Source organism: Symsagittifera roscoffensis, chromosome 8 (assembly GCF_963678635.1).
Source record: "Symsagittifera roscoffensis chromosome 8, txSymRosc1.1, whole genome shotgun sequence".
In the NCBI taxonomy this organism is placed as follows: Eukaryota; Metazoa; Xenacoelomorpha; order Acoela; family Convolutidae; genus Symsagittifera; species Symsagittifera roscoffensis.
The window spans coordinates 6,792,550-6,819,911 of record NC_087069.1 but is presented as its reverse complement, the minus strand read 5'-3'; the positions used below and the strand labels follow the sequence as shown (position 1 = coordinate 6,819,911).

The 27,362-nt window shown below is 35.0% G+C and overlaps 2 protein-coding genes across 2 annotated transcripts in view; one reads left to right on the top strand and one right to left on the bottom strand.

Moving 5' to 3' along the window:
* Positions 1-27,362, top strand: part of LOC134853289 (mediator of RNA polymerase II transcription subunit 14-like) — a 186,831-nt gene that overhangs the window by 7,502 nt on the left and 151,967 nt on the right. The window lies entirely within an intron of this gene.
* LOC134853292 (selenoprotein M-like) overlaps positions 1-27,362 on the bottom strand; it is a 413,832-nt gene that overhangs the window by 303,519 nt on the left and 82,951 nt on the right. The gene's annotated exons all lie outside the window — the stretch shown is intronic.

Below are 27,362 nucleotides of genomic sequence, written 5' to 3'. Positions count from 1 at the left end.
CGATGGCAACGAATGATTATGTTGATTTTCTGGAATTTACAATCGACTATAAAAGTGTTCAAAAAATTTATAATTGATTAAAACCATGAAATTTTCCTATAACCGATTATGAGTGATTATAGCTCATACAAAAAAACTCTTTAAATCAGTTATAATCGATGAAAATCGAATATAATCACTTATTTTAAAAAACTTATTCACACCAAAAGTATGATTCAATTATATCTTATATGTGATTAATTTTTGTCATTAACAAAATCTCTAAAAGTGAGATGTCTTGTCACACTTTGATTCATCTGAAGGCAAAATTTTACCACGAAACAAAAGTTCATAGAGATCCTTTTATAGTAGTTGAAGGGTTCCCACAGTAGGTCAAAATTAAATTTTACAATTGAATCATGAAACTCAACCACTGTGCTGTTATGTTGGTGGTAAAAACAACTTTGAATGTGCTCATGCAACAAATCTAATAAAGAAAATTTGAAAAAAAAAAAAACATTATAAAATTGAATTGATTTGAAATTTTTTCAAATATTTTTTCTAATTTTTCACAAAAACCAACGTCTACGAAAAGCATTAAATATAAGCATTTCAGATGCAAGGTTGAAAACGAATTAGGCAAACAAATGTGGCTATGAACAAAAAAATCCATTCTAATGGATTTTTTGTGCAAAACCCATGGGTTAGTAATTGGGTTAAAAATAATCAATTATAATCGATTAAAATTTGGTCGAAAAATGGATGAACTGTTTGATGACTTTGAAAAATTAAAATGTATCTAATGTGATTATATTTTATTTTTATATTTTTATATTTTTATTTTTTTAATATAATTTCAAAAAGAGAGACTATAATCATTTACTAATTGATTAAAATCAATTATTTCTCAGTTTTTATAAGATTGGTACTAAAAATTTAATATAATCAATTATTATCTGTTGAAACTGGATGCGGGTATATTCGCTGTAACTTTCTAGTCAAAACATTCTTCTAATGGCAAGCTCGCAAGACGTTGGCGCGATTGCGGTGTCTTTCCTTTTTTGTTTAGGCTGGATTAGTATATGCCAATTGAACCAGTGTATAGTAAAACTCTATTGATCGCGATGTCATTTTCAAAAAAAAATAGATAACTAGAGAAAAAAATCATTTTGAGTAAAACTTTGAAAAAAAAATCGGCTTAAGAAAAAGTAGATGAAAAACAGAGGCTACTATAATTTTTCGAAGTTAAGTTATTATCGAATTTTTAATTATCTTTCAGCGATTTGTTATCTCTCTCTTTAAATTTTTTATTTATTTAAGTTACCTTCACTATAAACAACAACTTAGAAAAAAAACTTAGCTGGAAAAAAAAACTTGAAAGAGAAATTCTATTTTTTTGCTATAAGAGAAAACAATTCATGTTTGAATTTCTTTTCTAAAAGCATGCAATCGCATTTTTCTGTGCTTCGATAAAGCAAATCGTTTCCAATACAGCAAGACCCTTCTTGTTTACACTTCAAGATATTTTTGCTTCAGCACTGGAAATTCAATCGTTGAGAAATTGTAAAGGCGACTATTTTTCGTTAATTTTTTCTCAAAATCGCGAATAAAATTATTTCATCTAATTTTTTTTTAATTTATAAATTTGAGCCTTATTCCTAGTGTTTTATAAAAGAGAGATAATTCGAGATTATAAAATCCAACTGTGTTAGTAGAAAGCTGATTTTCTTGACCTATTTAAAATTGTGCTTTTGCTTCTAGCTGCCATTTTCTGAAGGAGTTTTTGACACCCGTTGTTTATCGTTCCGAGGGGAAGCGTTTTTAGGGAGAATATTTTTTAATCACTGTTTTTTTTCTCAAAACAATTGCCACCCCGGTTGTTTTGAGGCAATGTAGCGTCATTCTAGTGTTCTGGGATAATACTAAGAAATCACTTTACAAACGCGCAACAGCAATCAAACATGTCATATTTTAGCTATTTTTTTGTTTTTCACCCTAGTTCATTACGATTGGTTATTTTTAAAGCAATTGCTCAGCTCGAAGAGTTCTCGTTTTGTTATTCTCAATATTTGAAAGAAATCATTGCAGTCAACACGAAAACATTTTTACTTGCTTTCGACGAAAGACGGAACAATGAATACCAAATCAAGTTTAATGGGTGTATCAAACAGACTATGACAAGCAAGTGATCCATGCTTAATAGACTCCCCCGCAAAATCTATTGAAATCATAGACCAAAACCATCAAAAGTCAATTTACCGCTTGTTCAACTCAATTTCAAGAAAATGACAGATATTGAAGTACAGATCATAGCATTCAAATTTTTGAAGCGACGTTCCGATTTTTTGTAACATGTTTTTTGAGTTTTTCGATGCTAAAAAAATTAACTCGTCTCAATTTCAAAACTTTACTTTTCATAATTTCCGATCAAACAACTCCTTCAATCTTTTACATTACCAAAACTTTTTTTCGATTGCTTTAAATTTTTTCTGAAATCTTTTTTTTTCGGCTCAATGCGTACTCATAAACTAGGCTTTGCTACTGGTTGGTAAGTTTTTTTCGTTGCCATCTCAAATTTCAGCTTTCTTTTTTTGCAATTATCTCTTAAAATGAAAACATTTTACTCTAGATCAAAAATTTGTTTGCAACAGCAAGTTAAACTTTGCAAAAGCACCAATTGGCTTGAAACTACAAAGACCTCGTCCAATACCACGCCTGATTTGACAACGGCCTCAGTTCAGCTATACTAGGACTATGCTAGGAGCGAAAAAAAAATTAGTTAAGATTTTGTATGAAGTCGATCGAAGGAAGTCAACATATTTAATTTCAAAAGCAACAGGATGGCAAATCACTGGAGGAAAAGAGTTCTGCGATTTCTTTTATATCATCATTTTTTTGCATGTCGCCATCAAAAAGCTAGAAAGCCATCTATCCATAGTGGAAAACCAGCTATTAGTCTAGCTGAAATGCTTTTTCATGATAAACTGTAGCAGGAGGCCTGAACAAATTCACATCCGTAACAACTATAGAACATCTTTTTTAGATTGATTGTGTTTTATACCGGTCTTTTCGGGCTTCGTGTTTCATTGAACAAATCAATTTTAAGGAGTTCAATTAAAGCTGCATTGCCGAACATGAATTATTTCGTCATTTCTGAAAAATACAACTGAGTTTCTGAAAAATAGCAGGAACCAGCTTTTGTTGTAAAACTAACATGGTAGTGAAAACCAAATTTTAAAAGTTTCAGTGAGCGTACAGTGAGACATTTAGTAGAGCAAGCACCTTGAGATGGTTTTTTTTGTGGGCATTTTGGTTATTTGTTTCCAAACCTAATCAACAACGTTTCGTTATAACTTTTAGAGGTACAATTCAATACGGAAAAATTCCACAGCAAGTTTTGTCTAAAAAGACAAAGGTAAACGAAAATCTTGCAAAAGATGTGCTAGGAAAAAGGATTCGGATCATGTTAACTATTTCCCCCCTATGGTACCTTGGAAAGAATCTCCACCCCTATAAAAACACATTTAGTTTATTCTCAACTGGATTGGTTTTGTATTTCTCAGAAATGTGTTCTGTCGCATTCCTATTGGTTGACGTTATTTCAATTCGCATTCGTATTGGTTGACTTTATTTCAACAAATTTCATCCAAACCTTGTTAACTATTTCCCCCCCTATTGCAATAGATAACATGATCCAAGGATTCTAACATACAACAGCAAGAAGAGAGGCAGACGAAATCAATGTTTCTACAGCTTTCTTACACCAAGTATCTATGTTCGGTCACGTTCTTTTGAAAGACGTCACCTCATTAGTCATAACTAACGATTATGGTCTTTTTGATTGCAGTTTTTTCATATAGGAAGAAATGTCTCTGATGGTTTTTCTTTTGTGCTCAGATCTCATAGCATAAAAAAAAAGCAAGTCAAGTGTGTCTATATTACAATTGGGCTTAAAATAAAATTACAACAGAGCAAAAACTATTCTCTTGTGCCTATTTTTCTTGCGTGAAACTAAAAGAAGCGCGCGCCTTTTGTTATGGAAATTTCTCTCTTTGTGGCAAATTAGTGTTGTTATCCGGAACACGGGGTTGAGAAATTAGACGATAAGCAAATTAGACGGAGGTACTTAAAAAGAAATTGGACGAGTTTGCAAAGAGAGATTAAGTGAGAGAGATTTATAATTGTTTTGCAGTCAAATTGCGTGAGAAAAAAAAATTGTGGCCAAAAATTTTATAAGTCAATCATGCATAATTTATTCAATTCAAAACTCTCCTGTAAAATTCGGATTTGACATTTTATGTTCGTTTTAACTAATTGTTTTGATAGGTATTGACATTCTATGTTCTTTTTGTATATGTGAAAATTGACTATAACTTTTGTATATGTGAAAAAATTTTGTTGGCCCTGTCCTTTTCATAGCTTTTTCCTCTAAAATGCCAGATCTGTAAAAAAATTCGTCTAATTTTGTTTTTGTAGCATCCGTATAATTTGCTTATCGTCTAATTTCCTAGGCCCCCGGAACACAATTAAAAAAAACTCAGGCTTTGTTTGCTTTGATGTTTTTATGATGACAAAACGCTAACTTAGGTGAACGTATCTTTTGACATATTTTTGTGCTTAAAGTTAAACAAGACTGCTCGTATCAGGGACTGCCTTTTAAGGTTTTATGGAGCAGTAATAACATCAAAAAATGAATGTAATAAAATAAAAAGAAAAAAAACTTTTCAAGTTTGTTCAGCGGTTCGATTTTCTCGAACACTCACAGACTCCAACCATTGATATTTTCAAAACAATCATTTGACCGAAGTTTTTTCGAAAAATGTTACTATGGCTTCAAAAAATCAGCGCAAAAGTACAAAATTTTCTCCTTGCCCACAGTGCGACAGCAAATATTTGCTTGCTTGTGGATAGTTTTTGAGGAAAACAGACGAACAACACAAAAGTGTGAGATTTAAGTCAGTGTCTCTTGTCTGCAAGCGTACCCAAATTTCCGTAATTGCATAAACAGAAAGAACAAGACTGCTCGTATCAGGGCGAAGCCCTGAATGTTCCGAATGCCCATTAAGGTTTATGGAGCAGTAATATCATTAAAAAATTAAAAGTGATAAAACAAAATGAAAATTTTTTTTCAAAAATTGTAAATTTTTTTTTAATCATCCCCCACACGCCATATAAAGTACAAAAGGATAGATTTCGCTCCTTGTAACAAATCAATTATGACAAATAAGCTTCTTTTGACCAATTTGGAACGATATCTAAGACGGATTAATTCTCCGCTTACGCGTTAATAGCGCGAAATATATTGCGCGTTAATTGTCCCAAATTGGCCAAAATGGCAATCTTTAAACCCCCACAACTTTACGAAAAATGATCACAAGTGAAATATCTTTTCAAATTTGAGCTCAAGACAATAATAGTTTTCGAATGATATTATAAAATTCCGTCAACAATGGCTAGTTAAAAAGTCGAAGTTTGTCTGAAGAAAACAAAAACCCACCCCGAGCACAAATATTCCGTTACTTTCGTATCAAAAGTCGGAACAACAACGCAGGAGTTTTTCAAACTCAACGTTGATATTTAGGTTCTGAACTCTCAACTGCAAAACGTGTGCCTCAATTGCTCTTCATTTCTTGAAATGAATTGAAACCTTAGCGTATTTTACTGAATTTACTTTGTTTGATAACCGTTGCTGTCCAAAAGAACTGACTCAAAATTGCGAAGTTTACAGAAGCGCTCGGTAAAGAAGCACACAGATGTTTGACATATCTCAAAATACCAAGCCAAAAAGTTACGCGGAAAGTATTTTGATGAAAAGGTGGAAACGCATTTAGTAAAAACTTAAGTCAATTTTCGACTGTAAAATATATAGATTTAAAAAAACTTGCTAAGAATGTGAGCTATTTAAGCTGGATAATTTTGGTAATTGTGATTTCTTTGAGCGATTTCATTTGACCTCTAGCTTCAGGTCTACCACAACCTGACCAAATTTGGCTGCAATAGTGGTACCACGTAAAAGCCCTTGACGCAAAAAAAGAGCTTGGCTCAACAAAATAACTCAGTCTGGAGCGTGGGGAAAAAAGAGAAACGGACTATGCTTAGACAGGCTTGATAGCTTTTCATAGATCCTCTGCGAATCGCAGAAACCACAATTATTTGTTATTATAAATATATATCAATTGTAATAGTTAAATTTTTTAAATACTTTTGAGATAAACAGGAGTGAGGCAACCAGATACGAATTAGTTCTCAAGGCTACTCGTTCTATAACGTATAACTCAATTTGCCATAATAAATTCAATTTCATACAAATAACCAGCTCATTTGGGATAGAAGTATCAACCATGTCTGAGAAAAGGTTTGGAAATCGAATCCGGCAGGGACTTGTTTTATATATTGTTGTTATCCGTTTTCTTTAGAATTTTCTGTTTTCGTCTGTTTGTTTGTGTTTGTCGGCTTAGTTTCAAAAGCACAAACTATTTTTAGGGAAATAGCCCCTTTCTTTTTTCTGAATGCAATGTTTGTAGTCCCAATTTCAGTTTTCTGTTTTGGCAGTCGTGTCTATTCGGGAGAAAGACTGGTTGCTGTGCAAGTAGAATCGAATGCTCCGACCGTTTCTTTAAAAACTTCTGAAAGTTAGTTTTTCAAATTAGTGTCGTATTTTGAGCGTAATGGGACACAAAACTCAAAACAAAAGACGATTAGAGCTTTAAAATATTCAACAGTCATAGTGAAAAAAAAAGCTGAATTAAATTGTGTCAAAATTGACTACAAAAACCAAAAGTCATCCATATTTTCCTTGAAAATATTTTGGAAATTTTTCATCCTCAAGTCGACGCTAAAAAAAGTGAAAATATTTTTCTTTGGAATAAATCCATTTGTCAAAGCTTGAATACAAATTTCACGGCCTGCTCGCTAGCTTTTAACAGGCCGGTTCGCTTGCGTTCGCGTTCGAAAATCAACTAAAACTCAAAAGATTTAAACTAATTTTTCTCGACACTGGGGTAACCGTTTGAAAAATGTTTAAAGTAGTTCAATTACGATTGAAATGGCCTCAGTATTTAACATTCGTCGACTCATTACAAAAACAATTATGGTATCTGGTTTTGCGTGGTATTTTAAACACAAGCTCCTCCCATATTTCAAGGATCGGAACAACAAAATTTTTTCATCCAAGCAATTCGCCACATTTTCTGTCTGCTTGTTTATCATATTATGTTTGTGCTAAACGAAGTGTCGCAAATCTATACTAAATGAAAAATTGGGTTTATTACAAGTGTTTTCCTTGTTCATTTTAGCCATTGGGGTAGTCAATTGTTTTTTGATTTGATAAAAAAACGCCAACAAAATTTCTGCTAAACGTCGTTGTCATTTTTTTCTGTTTTCTTTATGAAAAAGCAAGTTAGATCCATTTTTCATTAAATTGAGAACAATAAAAGTTTCGATGATTTTTTTGATCATACCCAATCAGTAAATGTTTTTTTTTTTCACAATATTATTGAAAAAGCTATAGATGCTTAGATATTTTAGAAGCAATTCCCGTTTTAAAATCAGTGAAACAGAAAGTCAGGTCGTTTTCTATGCATTGTAAATGCAAGACCGTCCAACCTTTGGTGTTTTGAGTAACCAAGGTCTCTGTCACTTGTGTTCGGTTGCAACTACAACTGAAAATTTTTCAGAAACTAAATTTAGAAAGAAAAAATCTAAATTTTTGGTTTATGGAAAAACACCTATCATACAATTTTTATATATGGAAAAATGCTTATCATAGAGTTTTCATACAATTTTCTGTACGTATGGAATTGTATGAAATTGTATGACAAGTAGTTTCTCATATATGGAAATTGTATGATAAGAAGTTTTGTTCAACCCGGGATTATTGAAAAAGCTATAGATGCTTAGATATTTTAGAAGCGATTCCCGTTTTAAAATCAGTGAAATAGAAGATTTTTTTAGACAGAGATTTTTAAAGTGTCTTCTTTAACGTCAGCATTTTTTGGATCAGTCGATTTACTTGAGTTTCTTCTTTATTTTTCATTTTGACGGCTTGAATTTATTTCAGTTGTTATTTTCACCTCAAGTATAAATTAAAATTTAAATAACCCAAAAAAACTCAACTGATTTTCCTGTTGAGGTCAATTGATTTTTAGGTTGATTTAATAGCTGAAATTGAAAGAGAAAACAAATTGAATATAATTAAAAATCAGCACAATAAATTGAAAATAAACTGAAGAAGGAAGAAGCACACACTGTCTGGAAAAAATTAAAAGCGTCTCAGCTCTTCTATAAGGGCATTCGTTCGTTTTAGGTCTCTTGAGACCTGATCACGAGGAAATCTTTTTTTCGTGATTGAATGTTTATTTTTGTGTCGGGTAGGCGTGTTTTATAAGTGTCCTACGAGTGCTCCGTTTTTGATATCGTTGGTTTTCTGCAGTGTTTCGTCTGTTTTGTACCGCAATTCTGACTGTGGAGTCTGTTTTTGCTCGTTTTTTTTTTCAAACATGATCTGAGAAACACTAGAACTCGAATCGAAAGTTTGAGAAATTTTATTCAAGTAAGAATTAGATCTTCCATTATCGTTCTTTTTCAAGCTAAGGCTTATCACCGTAAACTTTTTGCGTCTACTCAAAGATTGTAAGCTTGTTTTTCAGTTCGCAAGTTTTGAATCATTGCTAAATTGTTATTCAAATACTTGGCTAGACATGTTTGTTTGCCTAGATTCATTTTTTGCTTATTTTTTATGTTTGTTTTGTTTGTAATGCAAGGCTGCAAAGCTCCGCTTAGCCTCTATGTTTACAACTGATGACGTAGAGATTTTTTTAAAATTCAATTTTGATGATATCATTGATCATTTGATACTCTCAGTACATTATTGAATGAATCAATCTTACTCTTATGCTGTTTTTAATTGTTGGAATTGCTTTTTTCAGCTTCTGTACAGACCTTAACAACTCGGCAGAACGCTTTTTCAAGATTTCGAGGAAATCTAAAGAAATGTCAAGGAAGAAGAATAACCGGTTGCTGATCGGGTAGCACAGAAATATGTGACCGAAGTAACAATGTTCCACATCAAAACAGTATTGGCTTGGACCTAATAAGATACAAATAAATTAAAGAAGGTGTCTTAGGTTCTTGAACTAATGGCTATTAAACATGCTCTTGTCAGCCTCAAAATTGTATGGTTTGAACGAAAATTACAATTTTGCAACGTATTGATCTATCTTGTTTAACACTAAATCACGACTGCAATGAAGCAACACTCTGCATAAATTCAACAGATTCAACATGGGACACTTATTGGAACCCCCCTTATATACCAGAAAGTTAGTAGTCTGTAAGCAAACCCTCTCTTTTTATTGAGACACAATTATAGTGCAAATTATAGTGAGAAAACAGAAAGTACTAACTTACAAAAAATTTTAAGCACCAAAACATTTATTGTTTGAAATATTCTATAATAAAATCAAGATAAACATTGTAAAAAAAGGACAGCTTAAATGATGCGAGTTAACTGTACGGAAACATATATAATTTCAATGTTCTTTTTGGACCATTTTTGTTCCGACGTTTGATACGAAAGTAACGGAATATTTGTGCTCGGGGTGGGTTTTTTTTTTCAGACAAACTTCGACTTTTTAACTAGCCATTTTTGACGGAATTTTTTTTATATCATTCGAAAGGTATTGTTGTCATGAGCTCAAATTTGAAAAGATCTTTCACCTGTGAAGATTTTTTGTGAAGTTATGGGGGTTTAAAGATTGCCATTTTGGCCAATTTGGGACAATTAACGCGCGATATATTTCGCGCTATTAACGCGTAAGCGGAGATTTAATCCGTCTTAGAAATAGTTCCAAATTGGTTGAAAGAAGCTTATTTGCCATAAATGATTTGTTACAAGGAGCGAAATCTATATTTCTATTTTTTATATGGCGTGTGGGGTGATGATTTTCATGAAAAAATTTCAAATTTTCGAAAAAAAAATTTTCATTTTGTTTTATTACATTTAATTTTTTAATGTTATTACTGCTCCATAAACCTTAAAAGGCCGTCGGAACATTCAGGGCTTCGCCCTGATACTAGCAGTTTTGTTATGATTGGTTGTCATTTTGTAAAAATTTAGTTCTTCAGCTTGGCGAGAGCAACTGCCTTGTATTGTAATTGGGAACAATTTTTCCATAAAAATTTTCTTACAATTCTGTATGAAATAGAACTTGTTACTTATTTAGAATAACCAACTCAAAGTTCTGTCCTGGATTTTTTGAGTTTTGAGAGATTTATCATTCGCAGGTATTACACCAAAACAAATTGAAAAAACTTCCTTTGACGACTGTTTAACGTCAATCATCACTTTTCTACTTGTTTTCAGCCGTCTGGAACTGGTCAAACTTTTTTGATATATTCAAGGGTCGACGCACGCGTTTCAAATTTTAGGTTTTTATAGCGTTCTTTCACATGGTTCAGTCTTGCAGTTTCAGATAACGTTATGATGAAGAAAAAAGGGCAATTTAAAATCACCAATATCCGTTTTTAGTACAGCTTCATAGGAGATGGTTTCATAGGAGTTGGATTGACTTTTCTTTAATCTCAGCTACTCATGCTCTGAAGTATTTTGTTAAAGTGGAGTTGAGTTACTGCATGCAAGGAATTCCAGTAACTAAAAAAGTAAATAGCTAGAAGCGAAACAGTGCCAATTTTATGTTTTTGAGTAGGTCCGGACCCACCAATAGGTATTGGTTTCAGGATGTGCCCTGAAACTTAACAGCCCCGTTAAGAACTCTCCACACCATACAGTTATACATCCGAACAAGCCGGGTAAGGTAGACCGTCCTTAACCGGGCTGCTAATTTTCATGGCACATCCTTAAATCAAGCAAGAAGGTAAAAGCCCGCGAAGTTATTACTCTCTCGCTCGCATTGTTAAGCTTAACTACGGTTAGGACGGATGGGCACGCTCTGCCCTCGTTAAGTCAGCTATGAGCGAACTTACCCGACCGACCGTTAAGCTCGCACCAGTTCTTCAGTTCTTCTGTCGTTGAGGTTGGAGGGTGTTCGCGTTCAACTAGCATGAAAATATAAAAGTAAAAAAACAATAAGATCACATGGCCAAGCGGCGTAAGACAAATGTTATTCATTAATCATTGACTGATTTTGCGTGGGCTCGAGTCCTTCACATACCCATGTTATAGCATTCTGAAATACCCTATTTTAACCATTTTTTTTCTCTAACTCGGTTCTTACTTGATTAAGTCTGACCTCTAATAGAGAGCAGTTTGCCTCTCAAGGGAAAATATGAACGTTTTGAAAGTTTGCGTTCAGTTTAATCTTTATATTGTTGTTGATATCAACGATTCAAAATTTTCCAAATTGTCCTTTAAACAGAGTTTTATGCCGAGGAATGATTGTGTTAATTCGAGTGTTTCATTGGATTTTTATAAGTTTTATTTGAGATTGAAGCAACTTGAAACAGACTTTCATCTCTAAAAAAAATGTGAGCGCTTCTGCAAATAGCAGTCAAAGTTTCCGAAGGAGAAAAACTATTGTGACAGGCCTTAGCGAGAGAAAAAACAACAAATTTGTAAGCTCCAGAACTTACTTGAACTTAAGAAACTTGAAGGTACAATCAGCTCCTGATATAACAGAGTAACAGCTGGTGACAAGCATACGTTCACATTTATTAAGGATACACCACACCCCAAATATTATGCATTTTTCGAGGTCAAAAATCTGCGTAATTCATGAAAAATTGTGAAACAAAGAGAAACATCAGTTTTAAAAAAAAGGGTTATCATGTTCATCCCGGATACATTTTTTTCTGTAAATCAACTGAAGATAATTCAACAAAAGGCTCAAAAATGTTCTCAAAAAAATCTGATTCTGACATTTAGGTTTCGAAATTAGAACAGACTGGTAAAAATTTCAATAAATTTTTTTTTCAAAATAGCTCCAAGTCATCTACACTTTTGAAAAAAAAACATATCGTAAAATTAAGAAAAGAGTATGTCCGATACGTGCGCAGGTATCAGAGAAAATTTTTGCTAATTAACGATCCTTAAAATCCATGTGGAAAAAAGTCACATATTGGCTCGGACTTTTTGAAGTACAAAAACAACGAGAAGTGGTTTCTTTAGTCCTGGAGCCAATTGCTAATAAGCCGATCCTTCTCATCCTCAAAATTGACTGAAATGAATGAATGTTGCATTTTTCCTATGTGTTGAAGAGAACGTTGCATTTTCCTATGTGTCAAAGAGAAAAAACTCTTCTGCACACAGAGAAAGCAAGACATTTAAAAATAGAAGACGCTTTCGAAACTATTGTTCATAGACCATTTTTACGATCGCTTGTTATTTTGTAAAAGTTTAATTTTTTTACATTGGCGAGAGCAATTTTCTTGTAATCAGGAGTGATTTTGCAAAAAAACCCAACAAATCTGTAGTAACTGAACTTGAATTATTATTTAAAATAACCAATCTATTTTCCTTCCCACTTGGTCGAGAGGTAACGCGGTCGCGTCTGAGGTAAAACCTTCAACTTTGTTCAGGTATTATTGAACTTCTTTTGTGCGCTGGTAATGTCTAGGATTGAGTGCCTTTGGAGATTCTGAGCTGCAAAAAATGAACCTCTCTCCCAAAAAATACACAGCGATGATTTTTTTAAATCTAAAAAATCAAATTTAATTCTTGGCAGACAATGTGTTCAACGTCGCCAAAGCGCAAGTGGTGTTTTTTGGGTGATCTGAACTCCAATGTGGCCTAAAAGTTGTCTTGTTGTGGTTGTGATTCCACCTATGTTGGACAAACTGCTCGAAATGTGGCAGCAATGCTTGAAGAACGTACAATATAGGAACCATTAGTAGGCATACATATACGACAGTAGGAATACTAATTCCCAAACGGCACAGTTAAATTGCCATTAAACAAACACTTCTGCAAAATGAATTCAAGTGTGGGAAGCTGGAAATCATCAATTAGTCAAAATTCTTTTTGGCCTGGAAACAAGAATAAAGAACTAAAATAACAATTGCAAATTTCAAAAATTCAAAAATTTGATTCTGAAACGTTAAATGAAACAAAATTTTCTTTAAAATTTATGAAAAAGAAAACATTATCAAATACTTAATTGATAAATTTTATTTTGGATTGATGGACATTTTTCAAAATTAGCTCAAAACAATTAAGTTAGTTTATATAATGTTTTCATGTCTAAGAGTTTTTTTAAAACAATTTTTGTAACGTGACATTTCTCATAGATCCCAAAATGCTCGACTCCACATATTAATATTTTGGCTTTGTATTTTTTTTGCAGTAAAAGCAGTTTAAAATTCCACAAAAAAAACTGCATTTTGGTTTTCAAAACTTTTCTAGCACAGCGGCTCAGTTTTGGAAGAAGGAATTAGTTTATCAATTCAAACTGATCATGATTAAAAAATTGTTCGTTTGTTGCAATTATGATGTATTTTTTAAACGAATAACCCAATTTGATGCGGCCAGCTCTCTGCGCTCACCTTGAACAACCTCGGTCTCATCACAACCATGTCGGGCATAACAATGAACGGCAACCAATTGAATATAGAAAAAACTTGTCATTTTTTTTAGAGATGTCCACTGAAAGGAGAAGATAATTTGGTATTGTTTCACGACGTTATCAGTAATTTTGTCAAAAGCAAAGAAAGAAGTTCACCTGGCGCAAGCGGAGACTATATGAACTTCGAAGGCAGAAAGATCGTTTTAGATTGATCATTTTCTGTCGAAGGATGGGTACTCCGAAGGTACTATTAAAACTGATGAGGACGGGATTTTATAAGTCATCGAAGGGTACAGCGAGTTAACGAACAAAATTCAATTTTTATCGCCTGATTGGCGAGTTCAAGGAGCAGTAGCCGGAGCTTAATTTAACAGAAAAAGTAGCAAAAGATTTCGCAGAACCGGCTCAGAGCAAGGATGAAGCTATAGGCTGCGTATAGACCACAAAAAACGATTACTTTTTGCTATTTACCCTGTTAGCACCTTGTGAGTTTTTATTTTTTGTGCCAGCAGTGCATAGAATCTAGTGCAATTACCAGCATTTTTTAAGTTTTTGCTCAGAAAAAAAATTTACTGAAAAAAGGTAGTGAACGTTGCAAATTATTTGAATAAAACAAAAAATTGCAAAGTTTGTCTCATTTTTCTCAAAGAATACCTGGAATGTCACTATTTTCGGTTTAGGGTGCCTTTAGGGTGCCTTAGGGTGCGTTCCTAGCTTTCAATCTAACTCCTTGTGACAGAGTTAGTTTTGGCAGAAGAGAATAACGATAGGGCAGCGGAATACTTGAGCCAGGTAAGGGTTGAAGTTGAGAGAGCAATTGATGCTAAATGATGGCGATTGATCATAAACTAAGTTCCACGTCAGCCAAGGGTCAAAGCTTCAGCTAAACTTCTCAGCCACTCAAGTTAACTTGAGAAATAGCTCATAAGTTTTTTTCTTCCGCAATCCCTTAGGTAAGTTACACAGAAAAGAGTATAAAGGTATTAAATGAGAAAAAGAATTGATTGAAGACTTACTGTCTGTGTGATAAAACATCAATTTGAATACAACTTCAATGAGTTCCTACTTTTAATAGTTTTGTATAATTTTGTCGGAAGTTGAGAAACATGGCAGGCTAGTCCAAAATTTATGTGGGGCTGAAACGGCTGCAAAGTCTTTCAAAAAAACATACATCAAACTCCAAGAGATAATGGAGCTAAGACAAACCAAGCGAGCTAAGAAAAGCTAAACAAAGTACCACAAATTTTCCGCTGTTTTTGAGACTTTTCCAACTTTTTTTCTTAGCTCTTTTATCTCTTGAAGTGTGATTCTGGTATACATTTTTTGTGTAAGAGTTTTTGGCCGCTTCAGCCTCACATATATGTTAGACTGGCCCTCAATGTTTCTCATTTTCCGACAAAGAGTATCCACAATTGTTAAAAGTGGAACTCGTTAAAGTTGTATCCGAATGGAAGTATATATCACACAACCAGTAAACCTTCACTCAATATTTTCAACTCATCTATTACTTTTATACGCTATTCTGTGTAATTTACTCAGGGGTCTGCGGATGAAAAGTATCTTTTAGCTGTTCTTCAAGTTGCTTTGAATGTAACTTTTCTCCTCTGCCGTAACCATCGTTGTCCTAAGGAATTAGCTTAAGAGTCAGGATTGGCCATTAAAAAAAATGTGCATCAGACTCCAAGAAATAATGAAGCTACAAAAGTTAGGAAAAATCTCAAAAACAAGGATGTGGTACAGCCTTGCAGCAAGTTTTATCCCTTGGTTAGAATATTAGACTCTCTGAGAGAGAAAAGAAAATGATTGATTCTGTTGTCCTAAAATGACGGCATATCAAAATGTTTGATTCCACAAATTGTTCAATGATAGGCGTGATATAAATTGACCATAGCAGGTGTGAAACTTACGAAGATTAACTTGAGAAGAAATTAAAAGCTAACTTAAAAATTATATTGCAAGCCGCCAAAAAATTGCACTTTTACTTAAAGTTCACAATTGAAACGCCTAGTTAAACTGGCCACTTGGCTTTTTTAGACATTAATTTAATTGTAGCTGGATGTGGGTGATCCCAAAAAACAACGGATAAAAAACTTCAAAAGTTGCTCACCACAAGAGAAAGGTTTTGAAAGCAACAAGGTACAGATTTTCTAGGAGCGCATCTATATGGATATTTTACCCTGAAGCAAAAATGATCAATAGATAGCACAAAAGGGAGCACGAAAAGATAATTTTTCAATTGAGAACACTACGCAGAATTCTTGGTAGAGAAGTCAAACCAAAATATGGTTCATTCTGGCAGCAAATGAAAAACGAGACTAGAAAACACGATCATACTGCTTTAAATTCAAGGAAACCAAAAACAACTCTGGACAAAAAAGTTGCGCAGCATCAAAGCACAAAAAATAATCACCGGAAATTGAGAAACAATTTTCACTCTCTAAACTAGTCGTTTTTGCCTGATCTGAACTCCAACGTGGCCCACAAATTGTTTTGTTGTGGATTTAATTCCTCGTAAAAACAGCATTGATGCCTCTCTGCAGGCACATTTCAAAACATGTTTAAAAGTTATTTTGATCGTTTCACAATTTTTTAGTTTAAACAGAAAAGCAAATAAAAAATTTTCCCTTCCCACTCATGTAAATTGATATAAACTGATTGAACTGCACTGAAAAAAAAAATCTCAGCTATGTCAAGCTGAGTTGGTCCGCTAATGTAAACTTTCAAGCTTCGCTGGAAAACTATCAGAGCGGTACAATAGAGGGCTTATATTGGACAAATTGTTCAAAATTCTGTCACAAAATTCTTCAAACCAACAATAAACCTACACAAAGGGCATTGCGGAGAGGAAGGAAGCACTACATAGCAATTAGAAGAGATAAAATTAGTCGAGCAATGCGATGAAACATGTTTCGATTTCATTTTTAGTTCAACTTTTTCAAAATTTGTGTCTTAATTGCAAATTGTTCAGCTTCATTGTCTTGATAGAGACAAAAAATGCAGGTAACAAAAATGTTTTCTTTCCTCTGATATAAAAATGTAAAGAAGAGTAGTCAAAGAAAGCGATGAAATTCTTAACATTAGAAGCGCTGCACGAAATGAAACTGAGGCTAGGGATCAAAAAATTGGACGGCTTCAGGAGTGTGAACTCGACGCTTTGTTTTTGGTACACTTTTTGTTTTGGATTAAAAAAGAGAAGAATAAACATATAACTAAATATCTTTTGAAAAATTGGAAAATTCACGTACAAAAAAAAAGACTGAAATTAAGATAGAGAAATTTCAGATAATTAACGTAAAGAATATTGCAAAATTGTTATTTAGCTTGCTGAAACTTGATTGCTGAATAAAATTAAGGTTTTGCTTAAAATTTTTAAGTGTTTTTCTTGATGTTATAATGTCTAAAAATCAGATCATAACAATTTTATAATCTGACGACTACATGATTTCGAAATCAATCGAATTAAATTTTTAAGATTTTTTATTCCTTGCTCAAAGATTGTAGGCATGCTTTCATTCCTTGTTAAATTGGTTTTCAAACATTGGCTAGGCATATTCGTCGCGGTAAATTGGTTTTTTTTCATCGAAATGTAAAGAAAAGTTTGGTAGACTAAATTTTTGTAAACTCCAAGGAGACTATATATACTCTTGATGGCGCAAAAATGTGCAAAAAAAAAAATTCGTTGCTTACTGTTTTTAATTTATTTATTTGATAACTTCTATACTTGTTTTAATCAGTCGGAAAGGTTTTCATGAAGTTATTGAACTGTGAGTTTGGGTGAAGGCAACTGGCAGAGCCAAGAACGTCAATTTGAGAGTCTTTAACCATTTTTTTAAGATCAACATTTTTTGTGCTTGGGACTTCAGAAAAGACACAATGCCGTACCACCCCTCTATATTCGAACAAATAAACGCCAAGACAGTGCAAAAGTCAACCCCCTGAAAACGCACGGAATCCAAATCCCTCAGGTCTGGATGCGTGCCAATGGAGAAGGATATTAACTCACTTCAACCAGACATTCATTGAGTTTTGCAAAACAATTGCAAAGCTATTCTATAAATAGCAAGTAAAGTTCTCCCTCATGAAAACAACACGGCGTACTAATCTTGTCGTTTGAAACCGCTGGACACAAAAGGGGTAAAGCCAATTGGCATAAGCAGGTTATGAGACGAATAATTGGCAAAAAAAGCACGCAATGTATAAAATCAGACCTTAAAAATCTCGCAAAAATCTCCAATTCTGCTTAGTCCAGAAGTGTGAAACCGAATATGCTATCCACAGCTTGAGGAACGAGTTTGAGAAATCGGAAACGGACGCCATACTGTAAATTGACGCAGAAAATGCCTTCAACTCGCTCAATAGAGAACTTGCTCTAACAAATGTAGAAATTCTTTTTCCGGCACTACAACATGCACTGGCCAATTCATATAAACATACCTCCAAATTATTTGTCATTGACACTGTTTTGACATCTACCGAAGACACAACTCAAGGTGATCCCCTCGCAATGGCTAGGTATGGAAATGGGATAATCCCACTGATCAAGATCCTGCAAAAACCAAATGTCACCCAAAAATGGTACGTAGATAACGGAAGCGCTGCAGGTGATCTTATCTTAAGAGTCTCCGCGCAAAACCAGACAACCTGGATGTGCATGGAAAGGCTTTCGGCTACAATGTGAAGCCTTCCAATTGTCAGCTCATAGTAAAGGAAAACCATCGGGAAAGCGCCATCGAGTTATTCAAAGGCACAAATATTACAAGGGTAGATGGTTTTAGAGTCCTTGAATCGTTATAGGAACACCATCAGCAAGCATAAATACATGGAAAGCAAAATTGAAAAGACAACTACCCTATCAAAAAGGCTTTCTAGAGTAGCTAAAACATCACCACAAAATGCTTATTCCTGCTACACAAATGACTTCAAAAAAAATTAAATTTTTCTAACCAAAACAAATCCTGAAGCATTTGAGAAAAATGCATGATGCAATTGAGAAAAACGTGAGAAAGCAGCTATTTCCTAGTATTACTGGTAAAAACTATATAACCGATGAAGATCGCAGCCTTTTTGCACTACTCAAAAGAATGGGAAGACTAGACCTCCTCAGTAACACGGACATTTTCAGAAACTATGAGTGCTCCCGAGCCAATTGTGATCCGCTAGAAAACGCTGCGATCCAGAAATAGCTGAAACAGAACAAACTCTGATAAAAAACAAATCAAAACTGAGAGACATAAGATAACACTCTCCAAAAATGCTAAAATAATGGAACATAACTCATCAGAAAAAACGCTGACAATAATTCTAGCATCACAAAAAGGAGCATTGAACTGGCTAAGCATGCTACCAATAAAAAGTGAAATTTTTCCCTTAACAAATCAGAGTTTAAAGACGGTTCACATCTGAGATATGGATGGGAACCACCGAACACTCCACATACACGCCCATGTGGACAACCGTTCACACTGACCCACTCTATCCGCCGCCTCAAATGTGGATACACTCATCTAAGACAGAATGAAATTCGTGAGTCCTTTGCGACACTCCTGAACGAAGTATGCCATGATGTTGAAATAAAGCCGAAACTTCAACCGTTGGAGGCAAAAACTTTCACAATAAAACAACCACTACTGAAGATAACGCTCGACTTGACATCAAGGCACATGGACTATAGGGAGGTCGATTCAGCCGAACCTTTTTTGATGTAAAAATTTTCAACTCCCACGCTATATCCTGCCCTAAAACTATATCTGACGCCTACAAATATCATGAGATTTGTATATCCTACAAATATCATGAGATGTCAAACCATTAAAACACCAACAAAGTATTCTAGAGGAGGACCAGCTTTGTTCCACTAATTTTTGCGTGTACCGGAGGGGCAGCACCAGGCTCTACAAAAACCGTTCAGAAACTAGCAGAGTAACTAAGCGAAAAACTAAACGAATCATTCTCGGACACAATAAACTTTGTAAGAACAAAAATAAGTTTTGCACTTCTGAGGAGTACAATCCTCTGTCTCATGGGATGCAAAACACTTGAAAATACATCCAACATAGACAATATCAATGTGCTGTAATCGAGAAGGGTAGATTTTAATTGACAATTCTCTGGATGCTTTAAAATCGACTTAATTTACATAGATTTTTGCCGATATATTTATATAGCGTTATTATGGCCCTATGCAACCTGTGCACAGACCATCGCACAACAAAACGGTCCATTTCGTTCGACCCTTTTTTTGAGTCTGCAGAAAACTATCTTGCTTGGGTCGATTACGTTCGAGCATATTTTTTCAAGTTGTAAAAAGTACTTCAACTGCTGCTTAGCGTTACATTGCCTTTTTCGGGCTTTTTGATGGTTATAATAACTTTTTTTTAAATTAAAACGCTCAAAAACGCTCAAATTTTGAGTGAAAAACCGTTCAAAAACCGCCGCAAAAAATGAGCGGCTTTTGAGCGGTTTTTTAAAGCCAGATTTTAGCGGTTGGAGCGGTCTTTTCATAAATACCACCCAAGCTGCTCAAATGTTGCTGGAAAACAACTCAAACCGTACAAATCTTGAGCGGTGTCTGAACAGGATTTCGACCCGTGCGGGTATTGCCCTCTTCAGCTTCTGCACGACCACAACGACACTGCACAGTTTTTTTAGATTTAGTTTTCAAAAATATAATCCAAATGTTGATATTTTTATATTGATATATCAATGCAGGAAGCCCCATTTTAAAAAGAAATTCAAGGGAACCTCACAAATATCCGAGAACAAAATTTTTTTCAAGTTCTGAAGATCTTTTATGTACAGAGATACTTTTTTGTAAATAAACATACTAAGTTAAATTTAAGTTAAATTAAGTTAAATAAAGTTTGTAATAAACATACTAAGTTAAAATTAAGTTAAATTTAAGTTAAATAAACATACGAAGTTAAATTAATACGCTTCAACCAAGGTGCATCACATGTCATCCAGACTGAATGTCATAAATTACGCATATACCCCAATAACTTCAAAAAAATTGAAAAATCAAGAGACAAGCATGTAGCACTTACACATCTGGCCTTAATACAATTCTCAAACTTCGTGCCACTTAGCAGGAACGCTTTTGTTTTTATTCAAATGAAAAAGCTAACGGTACGACAAAATTAGCAACTAAGGGCGATAAAAAGAGCAGAAAAATGAGAAAATCAAGGGTAAAAAAACTTTTCATTTTTCGAATTAGCGTGCATGACACTTAACAATCAGTTATCTTCGAAAAAATTGAATCCGCAAGAATCAGAACAACACTTTTTGCTGAACCGGTTTAAAGGTCGATTTTTTGCTGTCAAAATTGAACAACTTAATTAGATAACGGCAGGAAGTTACGAAATACTTTCGATTGACTACAAAAGAATAGAAGGCTTCCAGGAAATAAGGATAGTGTAGTAACAGTTGTCACCTAGCCTAAACTGCCGATCGGGATGACTGCGTTTGAAAATAGCATCTTTTCTTGGTGGTGAAGAATGCTGTTCTTCCTTGAAGGCCGAGAGTTCGGTATGGTCTGTCACTGTACTTTTAAACTGTCTCTGTTTTTTTTTACAAAAAGTTTAGCAAAATGGACATGTCCTGATTTTAGTTTAATCAACAATTAATTTCGTTTTCAGGATACGAGGAGCTAGGATTGAGAAAAAAGTGACATTCGACCAGAATGGCGGTCAAAATGCATGACGAAATCGAAATTTTATTGGAACAGTTTAGTGGGAGGACTGGCTGTTTCAGAGGATTAACGGTCTTATTGGATAGATTGATCGATCTGGGAGAGGTTGGTTTTAGCTGACAAGTGAAATTTTAAAAACTCGATTGTAAAAACACATGACTATTTTTTTTTCGCGAATACAAAAAAAAAAGAAAAAAAAACAACAGAACAACTTCTTTCGCTAGTAGTAAACAGACCTACGAAACGAATTGGAATTATCGATCGATATTATTGTTGGAAGAACATTCCGAATGGTAACGATTGTGCAGCTACAATCTTTACGGAGCAATTCCCGAGAATCAAAAGGATTTTACTGCCCTTCCCGAGTGACGATAAGACTGCTCTTCGTCCGGATTCAAGAATCCGGAAGGGTCCCGGGAAGAGACTGAAACTGTATTTGTATCAACTTTTAGCTTCCTGGCATGTCCAGTGTTGAATTTTATTGACTTCGAATTTATTTTTTTAGTATGAGAAAGCAAGGCGTTGAGGGAAAGGGTTGATCAATCTCCGATGGTATGATGATTTTTATCCGCTGAACAAAAACAAAAATAAAATGATAATTAAATAGAAGCCATGTTTTTAGGAGTGACCTCGTGGTCTGAGGATACTGAGACCCAGCCATGACTCACTATTTTTGCATGTAACTAAGTTAATTTGAACGATCTGGCCGATAGCCTTAAAAGTAATGACTTTGTCCACCCGATATTAATGAACTACACATTGAACTGGCTTTGGTAGAGACGGTTAAAAGCAGGTGAAGCTGTCTTTAGACGCTAGCCAGTCGTTTCATAACCTAGCTTTATTATCCGTCGGTATGTACTTACGGGCGAAAGTTTCAGAAGGTCGATCCGTCAGAGTGAGGAAGAGGTAGGAGCTAGGAATATGTTGAAAGGGATGGAGTAACTTTCTCTGATAACCAAAAAAATATATATTTTCAAAACAATGATTATTCCTGTTTTTACGAGTGAGCTTGTTGTCTGGGGATGCTGAGACCCAGCCATGAAGTCAATGATTCTGCCTGTAACTAGTTAGTTGGCATATTTCCGTCGACAGCCTTAGATCGTAACACGTTTTTTCACCCGAAATTATGACCATCATTTGGAATTGGCTCTGGTATAGGTTAGTTGTGGCACGTAAGGCTTACTTTTTTGCTAGCCAATCGTTAAAGGATGTTATTTTTCTTTTCGTCGTTTTGTATTTGCCGGGCGAATGTTACTTATGTTTTTTATGAAGCTCTTGGTTGCTAGTCGTAACGAATGCCTCTGCGCCGAGCGGATGCTCATCTGAAAACTGAGCGAGTATGTATATGGAAGGATAGTCCGAAAAGGAAAAGAATTTCGAGACCCCCGATTTAGTTTTCGAACCTAATTGGGACCAAGTTTTCCCGTAATCTGAAGGCTTGGAAATTGACCGTGCTGTCGTTCCTTGAGTGGTATAGGACTATAAAAATAAAAGTATATACAAAGCAGAACAAAATTACAAAATTACCACAAAAGAAACCAGAACACAAACTATATCTGAAAAAAAATTGGAAAGAAAAAAAATCAATGAAGTAAATCTTCCAAAATCAGATGCGTTTCGGTTTTCCTGTTTGTTTTTGTTTGTAACACTTGATTGTAACATATAGCTCCAGTAGTCACTTATCTATTTCAATTGTAAGGTTTTTTGTGTAATAACCTTATGAGAAGCGCGTAAAAGTAATTTTCAATAAAACCGGAAGGCTCGAGTGATTGAAGAAAATAACTATATTAAACTATAAAACTATATAAAACTATAATGCTATTTAAGTATATTTTATACTATATAAGAAAAAGTCAATTAAATAGGCCCTTCCGCCATGCGACGTTACGTGCACAAGTTTTATAGGGCCGTACCAACGTTATATAAATACATCGGCAAATTTTTATGAATAAATCAAGTCGATATCAATGCATCAAGAGAATTGTCAAACAAAATCCACGCTCCTCGATTATAGCACAGATAGAATTGTCTATGTTGGATGCATTTTTTTAGGATTTTTGCACCCCCTAAGGCAGAGGATTGCACTCCTCAGAAGTGCAAAACCGATTTTTGTTTCTGATAAAAATTTTTGTGTCCGAGTATAATTCGTTCCGTTTTTCGCTTAGTTTCTCTGCTAGTTTCTGGATAGTTTTTGTAGAGCCTGGTTCTGCTCCTCCGGTACACACAAAATTAGTAAAACAAAGCTGCTGTTTTCCACATCCAGAATTTTTTGTTGGTATTTTAATGTTTTGACACTCTCATGATATTTGTAGGCGTCAGATATAGTTTTAGGGCAGGATTTAGCCTGGGAGTTGAAAATTCTTACATCAAAAAAGGTTCGGCTGAATGGACCTCCCTTTATTCCATGTGCCTTGATATCAAATCGAGCGTTATCTTCAGTAGTGGTTGTTTGGTTGTGAAAATTTTTGCCTCCAACGGTTTAAGTTTCGGCTTTCTTTCAACATCATGGCATACTTCGTTCAGGAGTGTCGCAAAGGAATCACGAATTTCATTATGTCTAAGATGAGTGTATCCACTTTTGAGGCGGTAGAGAGAGTGGGTCAGTGTGAATGTGGCGTGTATGTGGAGTGATCGGTGGTTCCCATCCATATCTCAGATGCAAACCGTCTTTAAACTCTGACTTGTTGAGGGAAAAATTGCATTTTTTAAAGGTAACACGCTTACCCAAATCAATTCTCCTTTTTGTGACGCTAGATTTATTGTTTTTTTTTCTGATGAGCAATTTTCCATAATTTAGGGCTTTTTTGAGAGTGTGATGTTCTGTCTCTCAGTTTTGATGTTTCTACTTGTCAGACTTCGTTCCGTTTCAGCTATTTCTGGATCACTTTTTTCTAACGGATCACAAATGACTTGTGACCACATATAATTTCTGGAGAAGTCCTTGTTACTGAGGTGGTTTAATCCTCCCGTTCTTATTGGCAGTGAAAAAAGGTTGCGATCTTCATCGGTTATATGATTTTTACCAGCAAAACTAGAAAGTAGCTGCTGTCTTACGATTCATCCAATTTTTTAAAAGCTTCCGCAGTTGTTCCGGTTAGAAGGCATACTTTTTTTGAACTCCTTTTGTGTAATAGGAGTACGCATTTTGTGGTGATGTTTTAGCTAATTTGGAAAGTTTTTCAATTAGGGTAGCTGTCTTTTCAATCTCGCTTTCCATGTATTTATCGCGTGCTAATGGTGTTCCTATAACCAATTCAAGGACTCTAAAACCGTCTACGATTATAATATTTGTGCCTTTTATGGTGTGGTCACGATAGTTTTCCTTTACTATGAGTTGACACTTGAAAGGCTTCACATTGTATCCGAAAGCCATTCGGTGAACATTCAAGTTGTCCAGTATTGCGCAGAGAATCCTAGGATCACCTGCAGCGCTTCCATCATCCGCGTACCAATTTTGGGTGACATCTGGTTTTTGCAGGAGTTCGATCAGTGGAATGATCCCAATTCCGTACATAGCTATTGCGAGGGGATAACTTTGTGTTGTGCCTTCGGTAGATGTCAAAACAGTGTATTTGACATTATTGACATATAGATTTGAGGGATCTTCATATGAGTTGGCCAGCGCATGATTTAGTGCCGGAGAAAGGATTTCTACATTTTTAGATCAATTTCTCTATTGAGCGAGTTAAACAGATTTTTTTGCATCAATAAGTAGTATGGCGTCTGTTTCCGGTTTCTCAAACTTGCTCTACAAGCTGTGGATAGCATATTCGATTCCACACTTCTGGCCTAAGCAGAATTGGATTTTTTTCCGAGACTTTTGAGTTCTGATTTTATACATTGGTTGATTGTTTTGGCAATTATTCTTCTCAGAACTTCGCCTATACCAATGGGCCGTACCCATGGATTTTTTCCAGAGGTACCAGGCGACACGAGTTGTACGCCGTTAGGTTCTCATGGGGGAGAACTTTACTTGATATTGTATTGGATAGTTTAGCAATTGTTTTGCAAAGCTCAATGGATTTCTGGTTGAAGTGAGTTAAAATCCTTCTCCATTCGCAGGCATCTAAACCGTGGCTTCCGTGCGTTTTCAGGGTTGAATTTCGAACTGTCTTGGCGTTTATTTGTTCGAATATAGAAGGGTGGTATGGCATTGTGTCTTCACTTACTTCAGTTATATAGATTGTGTTCGCTGTTTCGGCTTGAGGGTGTTTTTCTATGGACTGTGGATACTATGGACTGTTTTTCCTTCAATGACTTTGTTTAGGGGAAGTACTCCTTTTACTTTCTTGTCTGAAAGGCAGCCAAGGGCGGCAGATATTTTGCTGTTCATTAGTTTATCGAATTGCTTAACTTCCTCGTTTACTTCGGACTTCTACTGATTCGGATGTCTAATTTCGAGAGCTATCGCTTCAGAGAAAAGTTCGTCTGATAGGCCTTATTTTCATAAAATTATTCGGCGGCTCAGTATTTTGGAATTTGATCCGTTTGTTTCTGATTTAGTTTTGGAGAACATCAGATGTAGGAGAATCATTTCTGCTTTCATTGCGACGTTAGATTTTGATATTTCGTCTACTAATGACAACAGTTGCTAGTTAAGTTTTTCTTTGAATTGGAAAGCGGGCTTGTTCTAGCTTAGAACTATGAATAGCGGTTTCCAGTTAACGACATTTTTATATATGTTGTTTATTTTAATTTCAACTTCTTGGTCGATAAGTTTCCAGGGGTCGAAGGGGGCTGTAGTGATTGCTGGGGGCGATGGATAAGATTGTGTTGCTTTGGGCAGTATGTTTGTTCCAGGTGTTGCCGGTGATGTCTCTTTTTGAGTTGTGATGGGGGCTGTGCTTGTTGGTCTGTGGGTGGAGTTGGGTCCTTTTGCAAAAATCTCGGGGGAGCATTGTATGCAGGAGAACCCATCGTAATAAAGTTTACCGCTCTAAAGCCCGCTACATGAGACATGGATGTAAGCTTTGCAAATGACTCACCATATGCCTCCTTTTCGGAGTTGGCCTTTGCAAATATGGCAGTGCGCTTGATCGGCCATAATTTGGCAGCGAGGAGGGTAGATTTATGATGAATATGTACAAGTTAGCTGAGCGAGCACTAAATTGAAGATTTTATAACCACATAAAGAAAAATGAACACTATCTTTGCAAAACATGTTCCTGCGAATTATCAAAAAAATTTGGGGATTTTGACTGGATAATGTGATGAAGGAACTCCTGACTGTAACCTCGGTTACGATGATACATTCGACCTTCTGGTTAACTTAAAAGAAAAGAATAAAAGAAGAAAAATTTTAGAAAAAAAAACAAAAAAATAGAAAAAAAAAGAAGATATTTAAAAAAAGACTGTTCTTTTACTCATGGTATGTCACTCTTATTGTACAAACAAGAAGTTCATCAAAAAACGGTCGTTTCCTCAATTGTTCCGAGTGAGCACGGGGCATTTGCATTTTGTATGATTTAGGGGTTCTGTAATTGTTCTGATCGATTGACAAATGCGGAGGAACTTTGTATTCGGGTGTGTTTTAGTTTTTCTTTTTTTTTTTCACGCAAAAACAGCGATTACAAATAATCATCCGAATAGGTGGAGAGATACATCCTTTTAGAGCCCTTTCAGTCGAGCTTCAAGCGACATTAAAAAGTGTTAAAATTTTTCTCAGTGTCTGGAAAATCGGTTTCAAGTTCTTAATTTTTGGTCTTGTTTTGAGCCAATGAAGTGATCGTGCGTAACGCGTACAATAAATTTTTTTTCAAAAACGTTACTACATTTTTTTTTGTTTTTTTTTGCCACTTTTCTGAAAAAACTTGTTTCCAAATGGCGTATTTGACTAGGATTGTCGCATTTGCCTAATTTTTTTTGTTTTGCTCAGATGTTCTAGTGCTGTTGTAGAGGAGGGACAGTTGAAGTAAATACCTTTAAAAAAAACTAAATTACAAAAGGGGCCCTTCCGTTTAGTTACGGTAAGTGCGCAAGTTGGATAGGGCCATACCAGCGATATAAAAATGCATATATATCAGCAATGAAGTCATAAATCAGCATTAAATGCATCGTTGTAATGTTAATTTATCTTAGCCGTCCTTCCTCTACAATAGCGCTTATGGAGTTGTCGTTAAGTTGAATTTTGCGTAGCGATCTGCACCCCCTTATACAAAGTATAGAGCTCCTCAGTAGCG